Source organism: Aplidium turbinatum, chromosome 3 (assembly GCF_918807975.1).
Source record: "Aplidium turbinatum chromosome 3, kaAplTurb1.1, whole genome shotgun sequence".
NCBI lineage: Eukaryota > Metazoa > Chordata > Ascidiacea > Aplousobranchia > Polyclinidae > Aplidium > Aplidium turbinatum.
In genome coordinates, this window is record NC_137474.1 from 20,748,162 (window position 1) to 20,761,886 (window position 13,725).

Here is a 13,725-nt window from a genome sequence, read left to right on the forward strand (position 1 = left end):
AATTAGAAAGCCGTTCTTGCCAATGTTTGTGTGCAGTTGTACAGAACGTTGGGCCAACGTCATTAAGGTGTGTCCTCATCAGAAAACGACACATACATTGGTATGTCAACCAGACATTTGTTGACAAGGGCCGGGGAGCACTTAAACCCAAACCTAACAACCAAAAGTGCAATTAAAGAGCACATCGCCTCTTGTGAAACGTGCACTGACAATGTCTCGATCGGCCAATTTAAAATCATTTCTCGAAGCAGATCTGATTTTCAGACTAAGATCATGGAAGCCTTAAAAATCAAACTTAACAATCCATTTCTCAACCGGCAGTTATTCGCCTGTGGCTCATCGTTCCTTTTGTGTGTGTTCTAATTGTTTATCCAATGCCTGAAGTCTAGATTTCATCTGATATGTTGCCCACCGCATAATTTACTTGTAATCACTCTCGTATCATTTGTTTAATTTGTGCTTGTTCAATTTGTGCAATTTGTGGGGATGGACGACAAATGTCTCCTCTTGCCCCATCCTGTGAGTACCATCTGCTTTCAACCGGATGAGAAACGAAATTTGTCAACAAAGAGCCTAAACCCGGACGGAACAGCTGCAAGGGGCAATTGATAAGTTCAGACGTCCCACCATTCTGCAACTCAACATAGAAGGCTACACAACAAGCAAGACCAAAGTTGTGGAGCAGCTTGCCCATACCAACCGGGCACTCGTCATCCTCCTCCAGGAGACCCACTGCACTTCTGCAGATAGGCTAGTTATTCCCAACTACATGCTAGCCGGGTCTACCTTAAGCAGGAAGCACGGCATTGCCACGTTTGTGCATGAGAGCCTGAAGTGCACGTTTGTCGACCAATCTCCAACTGATGCCGAGATTGAGTGGGTGTGCATATGTATCTCACACTACAACATCGTCAACATCTACAAGCCCCCACCCTCGCGAATGTTGCCATCATCCCTTCCAACGTTCCCCTCCCCTAGTCTCTACGCTGGCGACTTCAACTGGCAGCACATCGACTGGGGCTACAACAACACAAGCAGCGACGGTGAATTGCTGGCTGACTGGGCGTCTACAAACCATCTTGCCCTCCTATTCAATTCAAAGGAACCAGCCAGTTTCCACTCCAGCCGCTGGGGAACAGGGACAAACCCTGACTTGGCCTTCGCGAGTGTCGACAGCTCTCTTCCAGACAGACGTGTGCTTGAGAAGTTCCCGCGGTCCCAACACCGGCCGTCCCTCATCTCCCGAGTTCACCGGTGAAGCAATGGAACTTCAAAAAAGCCGATTGGAATCAATACAGCCTCTTGACCATTGAGTCTACTGCAAAGTTACTACCACCTGAAACATGCAACGCAGACGAGGCATACCAGGACTTCTGCAATGCCATAATAACTGCGGCAAAAGCCACAATACCAGCTATACACCATGCTGGGACTCTGAGTGTGAAGCTCTCTATCGCTCCTACCTAAACGCCACTCCGGGTACTGCTTCTAACACCGCCGCCACCAGACTACTTGAGCGGCTGGACACAAAGAAGCTTGAGCGATGGAATGAAGCCGTCCAAACCATCGACTTCTCACACTCAAGCCGCAAAGCATGGAGCATCATCAACAACCTCACTGGGCGCTCAGCAAACTCCCTTCGCCAGTGCCTCGTTTCTGCAAATACCATCGCTTCTCAGCTAGTGCAGAACGGGGTCTACAAGACAAAGGACCGCGAGACATCCCGCCTTGTCGCCAAGGAAGTATCTGCCCTGTGGCGAGTGGTAACACCACAAGAAAAAACAATCTCTGAAGATTTCACTCCAGAGGAATTCGCCACCGCCCTCCGCCTAGTGAAACCACACAAGTCTCCAGGGCCGGATAAGATCTGCCCTGAGCTTGTGCTCCATGCTGGCCCTGCCCTCAAGTCCTGGTTACGTAGATTCCTCTCTTCCTGCCTGTACCATCTCACAATTCCAAAAATCTGGAGAAGAGCTCTAGTAGTTGCGATCCCTAAGCCTCACAAGCCACCAGAGGACCCAAGGAGTTATCGTCCGATATTCCTCCTCTGCGTTCTTTTCAAAATCCTCGAAAGACTGATCTATGCCCGCGTCAACCCAATCATCGACCCTCTCATTCCAAAAGAGCAAGCTGGGTTTCGGCGCGTAAAATCCACTGTAGATCAGGTCACACTGCTGACCCAAGACATCGAGGATTGCTTTGAGGCAAAAAGAAGGCCGCCGCTGTCTTTCTATATCTCACAGCTGCCTACGATACTGTATGGCATCGCGGCCTTACTTACAAGCTGCTTCGCCTGCTTCCTGACCGACATATGGTCCATATGATTATGGAACTTGTCAGGAATCGAAGCTTCACCCTCACCACTGGCAATCCTCGGCGAAGCAGACTGAGACGTCCTGAAAAACGGCGTCGAACAGGGATCAGTCCTGCCTCCACTTCTTTTCAACATCTACACCCACGACCTGCCAACCACGGTCTCCGCAAAATACGCTTATGCGGACGATCTGGCAATTCTCCACTCCACAAAGTCGTGGGAAAACCTAGAAGACACCTTGAGCCAGGACATGCAAACCATCTCAGCTTATCTCCAGAACTGGCGACTGAAACTCAGCGAAACCAAACTGTGGCGGCAGCTTTCCACCTACACAATCGGGAAGCTGATCGTGAGCTACATGTCCACAACAACGGAAAACTTCTGTCCTTCTGCCTCGAGCCAACATAACTTGGGGTGACACTGGACAGATCGCTCACATACCGCCACCATTTGGTGTCACTGCGCAAGAAACTGACATCCCGCGCTGCACTACTGAAGCGCCTGGCAGGCTGTAGCTGGGGGGCGAGGGCTGACACTTTGCGAATAGCAGCCTCAGCCCTTGTCTACTCTTCTGCAGAGTATTGTGCACCTGTCTGGTGCCGCAGTGCTCACTGCCACAACATCGACACTGCCATAAACAGCGCCCTGCACACAGTGACCGGATGCTTGCGTCCCACACCATTGGACAATCTCCCCATTCTTGCTGGCACCCAACCCGCTGAGCTTCGTCGCGAAGAAGCCAGCACTCTGTCCCTCGGTCGACGGGCACTGAAGCCTAACCATCTTCTCCATCACAAGATCTCTGCCTTTGCAAACGAGCACCCCCGCCGACTGAAATCAAGACACCCATTCGTGCCAGCCGCTCAACTTCTGATCAACAAAGCTGATGAACAAGACATCTCGGCGGCTATTTTGGCGGACCATAAATGGAATTCTGAATGGAGGTCATGCACCACTAGACTCCATTCTTTCATCTGACGCCGACACACGCCCCATCGGCCTGACACTACAGAGACAGGCATGGGTGCGCATCAACCGTCTCCGTACGGGCGTCGGGAATTTCCGCTCAACCATGCACCAATGGGGAATGGCTTCTTCCTCCTCCTGTGAATGTGGTGTCGAGGAACAGACCGCAGACCACATCATCAATGACTGTACCACCTTCAAGCCACCTAACGGAGTGGAAGGTCTGCGCATCATGGATGATGAAACTAAAGACTGGCTGCTCTCTAGCAGCCTTCCAGTGTAGTCCGGGAACATCGTGAATGTGGGGTGGTAAAAGGATAGACCCTCGGCCCCAGAAGCTCAGACGACGACGACGAATTTGTGCTTTTCAGTCCAGAGTGTCGTTACAGTTACAGTGCAAAGTCAAATTTATCTTCCGATTTTTCAGTTTATGTATATTGCACATTTAATCCTATCTGTAGCGACACGGAGTTTTATGAGGACGTCTCACTCTAGTACTGAAATATATCACAAAAGGAAATATTCTAGAAATGTGAAATTTCTTGACTTTTAGTTTTTATTCTTTGCAAATTTTCTAAACCCACACTGGGTATTTTTCTACCTCCCTGCCCTTCACAGTAAGCATTTCGTCTCATGTGGCTAGATATTTTTGTGCAATACTAGTTTATATACAGTAACCCAGCCAGCAAGCCCATATGGACCCTACATGGGGACCCATATGGGCTAATGTACGGGCCCCATGTGAGCTGCCCATATGGGGCCCATACACATTGTGTCTGCGGGCATCACATTGCCCCCATATAGGCTGCCCATATTCATTTATGGGTTGCTCACACTCAACCCACAAATCTAATATGGGCTGCCCATATGTAATCCATAAATCTAATACAGGCTGCCCATATGTATATCAGGTATATATATATAACTGCAGACAGATGCCAAAGTGCTCAAACTGCCAGCAGTGAACTTTGCGCAATGCACAGCAAGGTGCCCCCAGTAAAGTGCTCAATCGGCGTAAGCCAAGAGCGTCAATAATTGGAGACAGTGCACACGATGATGAACTGTTTTATTTTGATCAACGACGCACGAGTACAAAATAATTGACACGGCGAGAAGAACACAATAAACATAGCCAGGTCAGAGACTTTAAAGAACCGGCCTGCCACGCCCCGTGGAGGCGGGGAGCGGCGTGATTATGGGGTGACGATGCACCCGGAAGGGAAGTCCACCAGCTTAGGTCGCGGGGGCCAGGCTGGGGAGTCTATGTACCTGTGGAAGGAAAGTGTGGATCGAGAATTTTGTGCGACTCGTCCGCAAAAGTTAGAATGGCGGAACGGGCCGCGAAATATTTTTTCCTACGAGATTTCTGTCTCATTTACATATTTTGGTAAAAGTTTGTATTAAAACCGTGTGAATGCAACATTCTCTCGTTGGCACGGTTGGTTCAGTGGTATCATCTTCCGCCTAGTAATCGAGAGAACGAGGGTTCGACGCCTGTCGAAGTCAAACTTTTTTTTATTTTTTTTAGCTTATATTTTATTATCATTGCAGAATTTTATTGGCAAATAGTTATTTCGCAATCTGAATCAACCAATCTTTCAAACACTTTCGGAAAATCTTACTTTTAAAGTGACTAAAATCAATGAGACAGAAATCTCGTGGGAAAAAAAATTTCGCGAACGGGCCAGGGAGACGGGCTTAGCTTTCTGCAAACGCAAAAAGGTCAGCTCACGACGGGCCGGGCGACAGAAGTTTTATAAGGCCAAGCAGCGCCCACGTCTCCATCACGTGACCGTAACACAGGTACGTTTGACTCCTATACCCGGTCTGCCCGTAGGCAGAGCGGATAAACTTTGGGGTCTCCCACGAGGAAGAGAAGCTTAGCTACAAGGACGATTTGAATACTCGTGGGAGACGAAAATTATATAAAATCTGGAGCAAAGGCTCAATTAATTGGTGTAAAAAAAGAAGGTATGTGGGAATATATTGTATGCTTTACTTACTGGAAAAGTGTTGATGTTGAACCAACGAGCACGGATGTGCACTGGCCAGACGTTATGGCAGGTTCGCCCAGATGGGTCGGGGGGACTAGCGATCGAAGCGCGTAGATATGACTAGGCTACGTTACCAGGAAAAATATAGAATAGTGGGATGAAACTTTGGAGGTTGCATCGAGTTGATCGGGAAATCATGTTTATCGATGAGTTAAAAGCAACGCGAGGTTGATCCGAGCGGGAAAGAGCAGCATATCAGGAGAAGGTATAGTGTGTGATATTTTAAAATATTGAAATATGAAAATACAGATCCAGTGTTGTTAATGCTATTACGTCATTGATAGATGATATGAGTCCATTCACGATATGCAATATATACTTAATTCATATATTGCTATTTTATTTTATTGATAATGATTGTATTCTTCATTGAGCTGCATCATGCTGATGAAACGTTTACATGGCCATGAAGGTATATACCTCCATGTGACATTTTCCTTTTTGTGGTACGTAAGCACCAAAAATAGTACTACTGCCAACCTTGCCAAGTGCTCCAACTGCAAGCAGTGAGCTTTGCGCAATGCATAGCAAGGTGCCCCCAGTAATTTTGCTTGTTCAATTTCATTTTGTGTTTGTTTGTAAAAGTCGTTTGAGACAACTAAAAAATCTCAAAGTTTAGACAAATGCTTCTTCTCTCGTATTGTCGCTATATGTCAGGGCATCTGTTGGTTAGCCACAGCCTGGTGTCGTCATCGATGGAAATTAGGCCTTCCATACCATGGGGTGGTCTATGTAACCGGCAATCCTTGATAATGTGGGCTGCCGTCTGCACTTCGCCACACTCACAAGCAGCACTCTCTGCCAAGCCCCAACGCAACATGTCTGCACCATAGCGTCCAACACCAGTGAGCAAACGGTTACGCCTTGATGAGGCAAGTCTAGAGAGGCCATGTCCCAGCTGGTTTTCGGACGGGGATCTGAATACTTGGCGAAGTGGGGACGTGCTGCTTGACCATAGTTCACACCACGCCGCGTGGCACCACTGTTTGCTAGGGCTTCCACCAGATGCTACCAGAAGGTCTTGTGCAGCGCGTACAAATGGTTTTCTTGATTTTAACCGCTGCTTTGGTGGATATCTCAGCGTGGTTGCGTGTAGCAGATGGCCGGGGTTTAGGGCTTTACGGCTCAGGGAAAGAACAGCACGTTGGCGCCGTAGTGCAGCTGGCTCAATGTTTGCAAGGACAGGCAAACAGTCAGTCGGAGTTGGGCGGAGGCAACCTGTGATAGTTCGCAGGCAGTTGTTGATTGGCACATCGACAAGGTAAGTATGGGCACTTCTGCACCAAGTAGCAGCACAGTATTCAGCGACAAATGCTGATCGAGGTGTATATCATATTAGTATGGGTTGCCCACAAACCTTTGAATCACAGTGTGGGTAGCCCATGGTCTGCCCATAAAAATGTGGGCAGCCCCTGGTCTGCCCATAAAAAATGTGGGCAGTCCATGGTCTGCCCATAAAAATGTGGGCAGCCCATGGTCTGCCCATAAAAAATGTGGGCAGCCCATAGCCTGCCCATGAAAAATGTGGGTAGCCCATGGTCTGCCCATAAAAAATGTAGGCAGCCCATGGTCTGCCCATAAAAAATGTGGGCAGCCCATGTTTTGCCCATAAAAAATGTGGGCAGCCCATGGTCTGCCCATAAACAAAGTGGGAAGCCCATCAATATTTCATGCTTAGCCCATGATCAATAATTTTATGTGGCTAAATTAATTAAAATGCATTTACATGATCACGCATTTGAAGATTGGAAGTTTTATATTCTACCTTGTCATTTAGCAACACATTCTGCAAGAAAGCCCATATTGGGCAGTGGGCACATATGGCAAAAACACAAAAACCCACATAGAACCCACATGCCCATTAAAATAGTATATGGGGCCATATGGGCTTGCTGGCTGGGATGTTAATATTAGTGCAATATAGGCTAAAGGTTAGTGTAACTACTTTGAAATGTAAAAACGCCCACAAATGCCTTATACTTATGAGAAAAAGTAATTTTTGTTTAGTTTAGCATTGCTCTATGTTGAATTCGAAAACTTCAATTTTGAAGCTATTTTCGATAAATTAGAATAAAAACCAATTTTCTGATGTTTTTTTCATCTCAAACAATTTATTTCAATAAATTCGTTGGGTAAAAATTTAATTTCTATACGCACAATACACATGGCTAACAAATATTTTGGCTCTGCGTGATTTTCATAGCTCCCGTTATTAGCGATTAATTAGCACAGGGCTAAGATAGCCCGTGACGTGCTTTCCGCGTACGAAAACAGCTCGTACTAAGATAGGGCTAATTCCTGATGAGGACACACGTACGTGTCGAAAACGTTTGAAAACTTTAATTATGTTATATTTTTTGTGTGTAATAAAGTACTGTATGTTAAACCCGCTAAGGTTACTATGTTTTATTTCTCTATGCTCTATAGTGCTGTACAAAATATGGCGATGAACACACAAATAAAAAATACGCAGACAGTTATTACCACCTGGGATAAATAATCTGCAGCATTATACAGTAGGCTGTGCGCATATGTAACAGTCGCAGCACCAATATGCAAATATGATAGCTACTGGCATCAACAATGCACAGCTAATTACCACAAAGTTTCAATACCAGAAGTACCGCTACTGGTATATACACATATTTAACAGTTAGCAAAGTTATCCCGGAGTAACAGCCTGCAGTATTATGTGCATACACAACAGCTGCACCACCATTCACCAATATACAAATACAATAGGCCTACTGGTATCAAACAACAACAAGGTTCCTTCAACTGTTGCTATATAGGTGACTGCTACTGTATTACACTTGAAATGATATAGCCGAGTGGTGACAGCACTGAAACGGCAATCAAAAGGGTGCCGGCTCGACACCGCTTAAGAACATGCGGCTGTGTCTTTAGCAGGACACTTAAAATCATGCCTGAAGAATCACGCTTTTCAGATTGCCAGCAATCAGAAAATGTTTGACCTAGGCGCAAACACCATTCCCAAACCACATTGAAAACTTTCTGACTGTCTGCAATGCTGTAAATTCTCTTATGGTGAGCCTAGAATGACCACTGAAGCATCAACGGAATCGGGAAGTAATACTCTAGCGCCATGTGACAAATAAAAGTTCAAAAAAGCAACCGCTTGATAGAGATAGTAAGTTTTGGGGTTCAAGAAATTTCAAGATTGCGCAAGATTTGTTAAATGACCATGATTACCTAAACGACATCAATAAAAGTTTGTACACAATCTTTATATTCATAACATTGTCGATGAAAGGGGCCCGAAAATAAATTGGTACCGGGCCCAAGAAATCTTGTCAACGGCCCTGCCTATGGTTTAAGAGCTCTTAGGTTAATCTTCTTTTTAAGCAATTTTTCACCAGTCTGTGGAACGAAAAATACCTTTTTGCAGTAGCATTAAACATAGGGATTTTCAGGTAAAACTGTATCAGTTTTGATAGATTTATGTAAATATTTTATCTATTTTAACAGCTTGAGTTCGTTTTCGATAGAATTAACATCTATATCCCCATCTAGCCTGGTTTAAGTGCCTTGTTTAGTTGACAAAGTTGCTGCATCCTTTACCATTGCTGTAGCTAAAATTACTTTCGCTAACTTTTCAAAAATATTTGGCTTTCAAAAGTGGGTGGGCCAGGCCTACGTGGTTCCTCCATCCCTGCTACTGTATACAATAAGTTTTGTTAAGGTGACAAATTTCTTCCCACTATACATTGCTACAAAGATTTGTTCTGCTAACATTGCAATTTTAGCTTGGTCTGCCCAAACATCGCTCATTTCTGAGGATAAATCTTTCAGTTCATCAGGTTTTTTCACAAGATTGAGAAAGCTTGCTTTTCCTTTTCCAAATGGATCCGAAACAGTACCACAGCCGGACCATGCATGAATAAATAAAAGATGCTATACCGGTATTTGATTGTCTCCAGTGGTGGTGAAACAGTTTTCATGCTCCATCCCTTCTGAGCCCTTTCTTGAAAGAATACAACATCTTTAAAATTTTTCCTCCAATGATAGAGTAACATAACAATGATGTCTGTGTCGTCGGCTACAACAATATGATTTTGTCTGCTTGCAGAAAGATTGATTGCTGTTTCCACAACTTCAGTGTCAGCATCAGCATCACAGTTAGTTAGTTGATGTCCATCTTTCTTCAAACTCTCTGAAATCAGATCAATAAATTGAGCTTTGTTATGTTTATTCGAAAGAAAACGATCCTGTGTTGCTGGCACGGAATTGATAGACGCCACTTAATGATAAAACATGCGTAGCCTATTCGTTAGAAATTTATATTTTAAGTTATGACAGTTCAATGAATCATAACATTAAAAGTGGGCACTATAGTCCAGTCGTTAAAGCGAAAAAAGGGGCCGAACCTTGACTTAATTGGTGTAAAGCTGAAATTTTGCACATTGGTTCTGTTCAGCGTGTACATTGACCCAAAAAAATCCCTGTGAAAATGTTTTGGGAAAGAAGTGTTATCCGCCTTTTTTGAAAATCCGCCATTTTTTTTTCTCAAATTGGCGGATAAACAAAATTTGAATATTTTTTGTTTTGTTTTATTATCTTTATCCTGCATTGCGGGAAAGCGGACTTGAGCGCTATGCATCGGTGTACGCCTTCCGACGTACACCTGACCCACGCTGCAGCCGACTGCAATGTCTGTTTCTGGTTGTCTACTCTATTTATGACTTTAAATTTGGTACTACCCATTACTCGATCACTGGGTAGAGGCAATTATCGTAAAGTTTTTTGCCCAGAGAAACAACAGCAAGTGCGGGTGGCTGGAGTCGAACACGCAGGCTCTCGAATGCGAGCCCAACGCGCTAACCACTCGGCCACCACCTGTCACTCCTGCCGAATATTTTTCCTAAGTATCGACGGCTTCTTTAAAATATGATATTATTATTGTCACAATAATAAGCAAGTAGGTACTCAATAATAACCTAACTATATTTGGCTTTAAACGAAGTGACATTAACAAGATGTTATAAAATAGCCTACGCTAATGTAGGCTACAACAGTTCCAAAAACGATAATTTTGTTCACTTATAGTCAGGTCAATATTTGACCTCAAAAAATTCCTGCAAAAGATTTTCCAACGGTTTTTTCTAGTATTTATCATCAAAAATAATATATTAAAAATCTAGGGAATCAGAGCACCGGAAAGTTGTCACTTTTAAGATGGCCGCTAAAACAGTAGGCTATAATGACAATAATTCACTTAATATTCATGATAGAGCTCAAATTCTGGCGTCTATCCCTGGGTTGGAACGTGCGTTGCTCAAGCGCATACCCCGAGAGTCGAACCAGCGCCGCATGATCTTGAAGCTTTTTCGTTCCAGAAGTCACGCGCCAACCAACTGCATGAGCTATCGGGGCGGGCAATTTCAACATGTGGGTAATTTCAGGATAGCAGGTGGGTAATCAGCTGAACCAGAATATTTAAAATTATAGATGCAACCTGTCCCCGGATGTAACAATTGTAACAACATAGCCAAGATTGCCTTATTAAAAAGTTTAAGTCATTTATATGATGTTTTTTAGTTAAGAAACCAAATCTTTTATTTGTGCAAAGCCCTTTGCAATTTCAAACTACGCACCAGTGTGTTGCGATTTAGTTTGAGAATCTCTGTAGGCCAATACATAAACAAAGCGCAAACTTTTTTTAAATTTCGTAATTTATCAATCATGCTGAAAACTCGGAAACTTTCGCGGACCCCCTGAATCGCTTCACGGACTTCTTGGGGTCCGCGGACCCCCAGTTGAGAACCACTGTGTTAAAGCAACGAAAAAAACTTCCTTGGTTTAACAACCTATGAGTCTCACAAAACACAATTTTTGATGCAGGCCTACAAAACTGATATCTACACATTTCGAGCGTTTATGATGTCTTCAACTGGTTAACGTTGTCTGAAGCTATTTCTCGCAAACCAAATCTTTGATGACACTTCAAAAAAGTTTAAAAGAATTCTGGTCTTATTCAGGTAGGGTAGTTCGGGGCAAAACAAGTCGTCGGGTAAAACCGGTCAGTTTGATTTTAATCAAGCATAACTTTTTTTTTGGAAATAATACACTCAAAAAAATGCTTTAGCACACTTAGTGGTTCTTTTGTGATGCGACAACAGCAACTGCCATGCAGTTTTTGCTTGCTATCTTTGTCTAGGCTGCGAAACGTAAGTTGGTGTAAAATTTTACTTTCATATTTTGGACTAACTTTTTTTTTGTGGTTTAGACTAAACAGAGCATTACACTATGAAAATTGTTAATTAAACCAAGACTTTCCAGTTTAAACGAAAGTACAATTATTGTAATTTGTCTCAAAACTACTCATCTTGTAGTTCTTCCTTGGAAATTAGTTTTATTGGGTATTTATTTTTGTTCAGTCATGGCTATTTTGGTTGGGGCAACACAAGTCAGTCATGAAGTGCTGTGCCAAACTTTTGCCTCAATTGGTGAAAGTGCTAAATTTTTTAACCAAACTGTCATGTAGGCTTAGGCTACCTGGTTCATAGGGTATTATTTGCCTATTACATCAAAAATCAGCTTATCCTAGTGTGAGCGAAGCATTTAGTTTGAAGGGGGCCTGCCAAGGGGCACAAATTTTTTTTTTTTTTTGGCCATGTTTAAGGCCCTATCACTGCTAAACCAACTTAGGTAACAACCCAAATTTTTTACAGGTGATAGTACTTCTGCCAAATATTGAAAAAACAACATCGTTCACATTGTCACTTTAAAAGGTCAAAGGTCATAGACATCCAAAGATGGCCGTTTCCAGCTCTCGGCTAAGATTTTCCAAAATTTTAAAACCTCGCCAAGACCCCATTTTTGATTGGTTTTGGCTGAAATTTGGTAGAAATGTTGTTTATAAAATTCTCTATGCACTAAAAAAATATCAGTAGAAAATATTAAAGGATTTGGGAGTTATTTAATTTGAAAAGTGGGTCGAAATGAAAAAAAAGCAAAAAGGTGGGGTCCTTTTAATATCTTGGTTACCCGTGACCCCAGTGAAAATTTGCACTGAAATTTTGTCCACTTATTCACTAAGATATGATAAGTCTACAATGCAAAATTGATCAATGGTTCTTAATGTTTTCTTATAGAAGTGTGCGTCAAAGTTTGGACAAAAACGCAAAAAATCACAAATGAAAGATTTAAAAAAAATGTAACAATATTGAACTATAGCCTACTAAAAAACATTTGAAGCGTATTTTTGATTGTTTTTCTATCAATTGTTCACAAAAGCAATTGTTCTAAAATTTGACAACTGTAATGTACGCTACCATGTAGACCTCATTGTTAGTGAACAAAATGGCAAGTTTTGTCATAATCTTCCTTGCTCAGTTTGTTTTGTCGTCCAGAAGAACCATGGATATTCGGCACAGCAATTGAACAAATAATGTCATAAAATGGAATCCAGCATGTTTGTTGATGTCTGTTCTGAACGAATGTGCTGCAGTGGTGTACTTTGTATGTGAAACTGCACTTTGTATATGTAAATATACTCTTTCTCTCATCAAAAAATCACTGACCTGTTTTACCCTTACTTAGGGGCAAAACCAGTCATTTGACTCGGTCGTAAAAATGATGTTGTATTAACATAACTGTCACAATCAATGTGCAAGGCCTCGCGTCGGGCTGCTTTGCGTCTTGACAGAATGTGCTGTTTTCATTGTAAAATTCTGGTGCGATGTGTTATTATCGATTATTGACCTGAAGTAACCTTTGATTGCAGGTCTCTATTATGTAATGTGTTTCCAGAGCATTCGGGACATTCTTTCAGGACAAATCTGGAAGGTACTGTTGTTTTTCACAATTGCCGAGTGACGTTTGTCATGACGTCAGAAGGATGTTACCCGGTAGATCTGTGATTGCAAAATCTTTATTGTGTAACATGTTTTCTACAACCTTCGGCCCTACGTGACAATCTCGAAGCTTCTTTAAACCTGCTATAAATAGTGGTGTAATTTGCGTAATGGATTATTATGATGATTATTATTGAGTTGGTTATGAGAGTTGTGTTATGAGTTGTGGATTGGTAGTTGATGCAGAAATTATTGTTGATTGAGAGTTGAAGTAATCGAATACAAGTAGATGAGAATTGATACTGATATAATTTCTGATCAAAATTAGAGTTATTTGAGAAGCCGTTCGTTAAAGTCCTTCAAGAAGTTAGATTATCATTCCACTAGTAGAATTATTCGACATTTAATTGACTGCTTTTCGGTTATAACCCATTAAAGTACTACGTCATTGAATCTTTCCAAGTCTTTTTCCTGGTAAGAGATAGAAAGAAATCGTGACAATAACTTAAATATAAATTTCAGTTTTTTTTGCTATCTTGTTTAAGGAAGCCTTAGTATAACTGTTTAACACTAA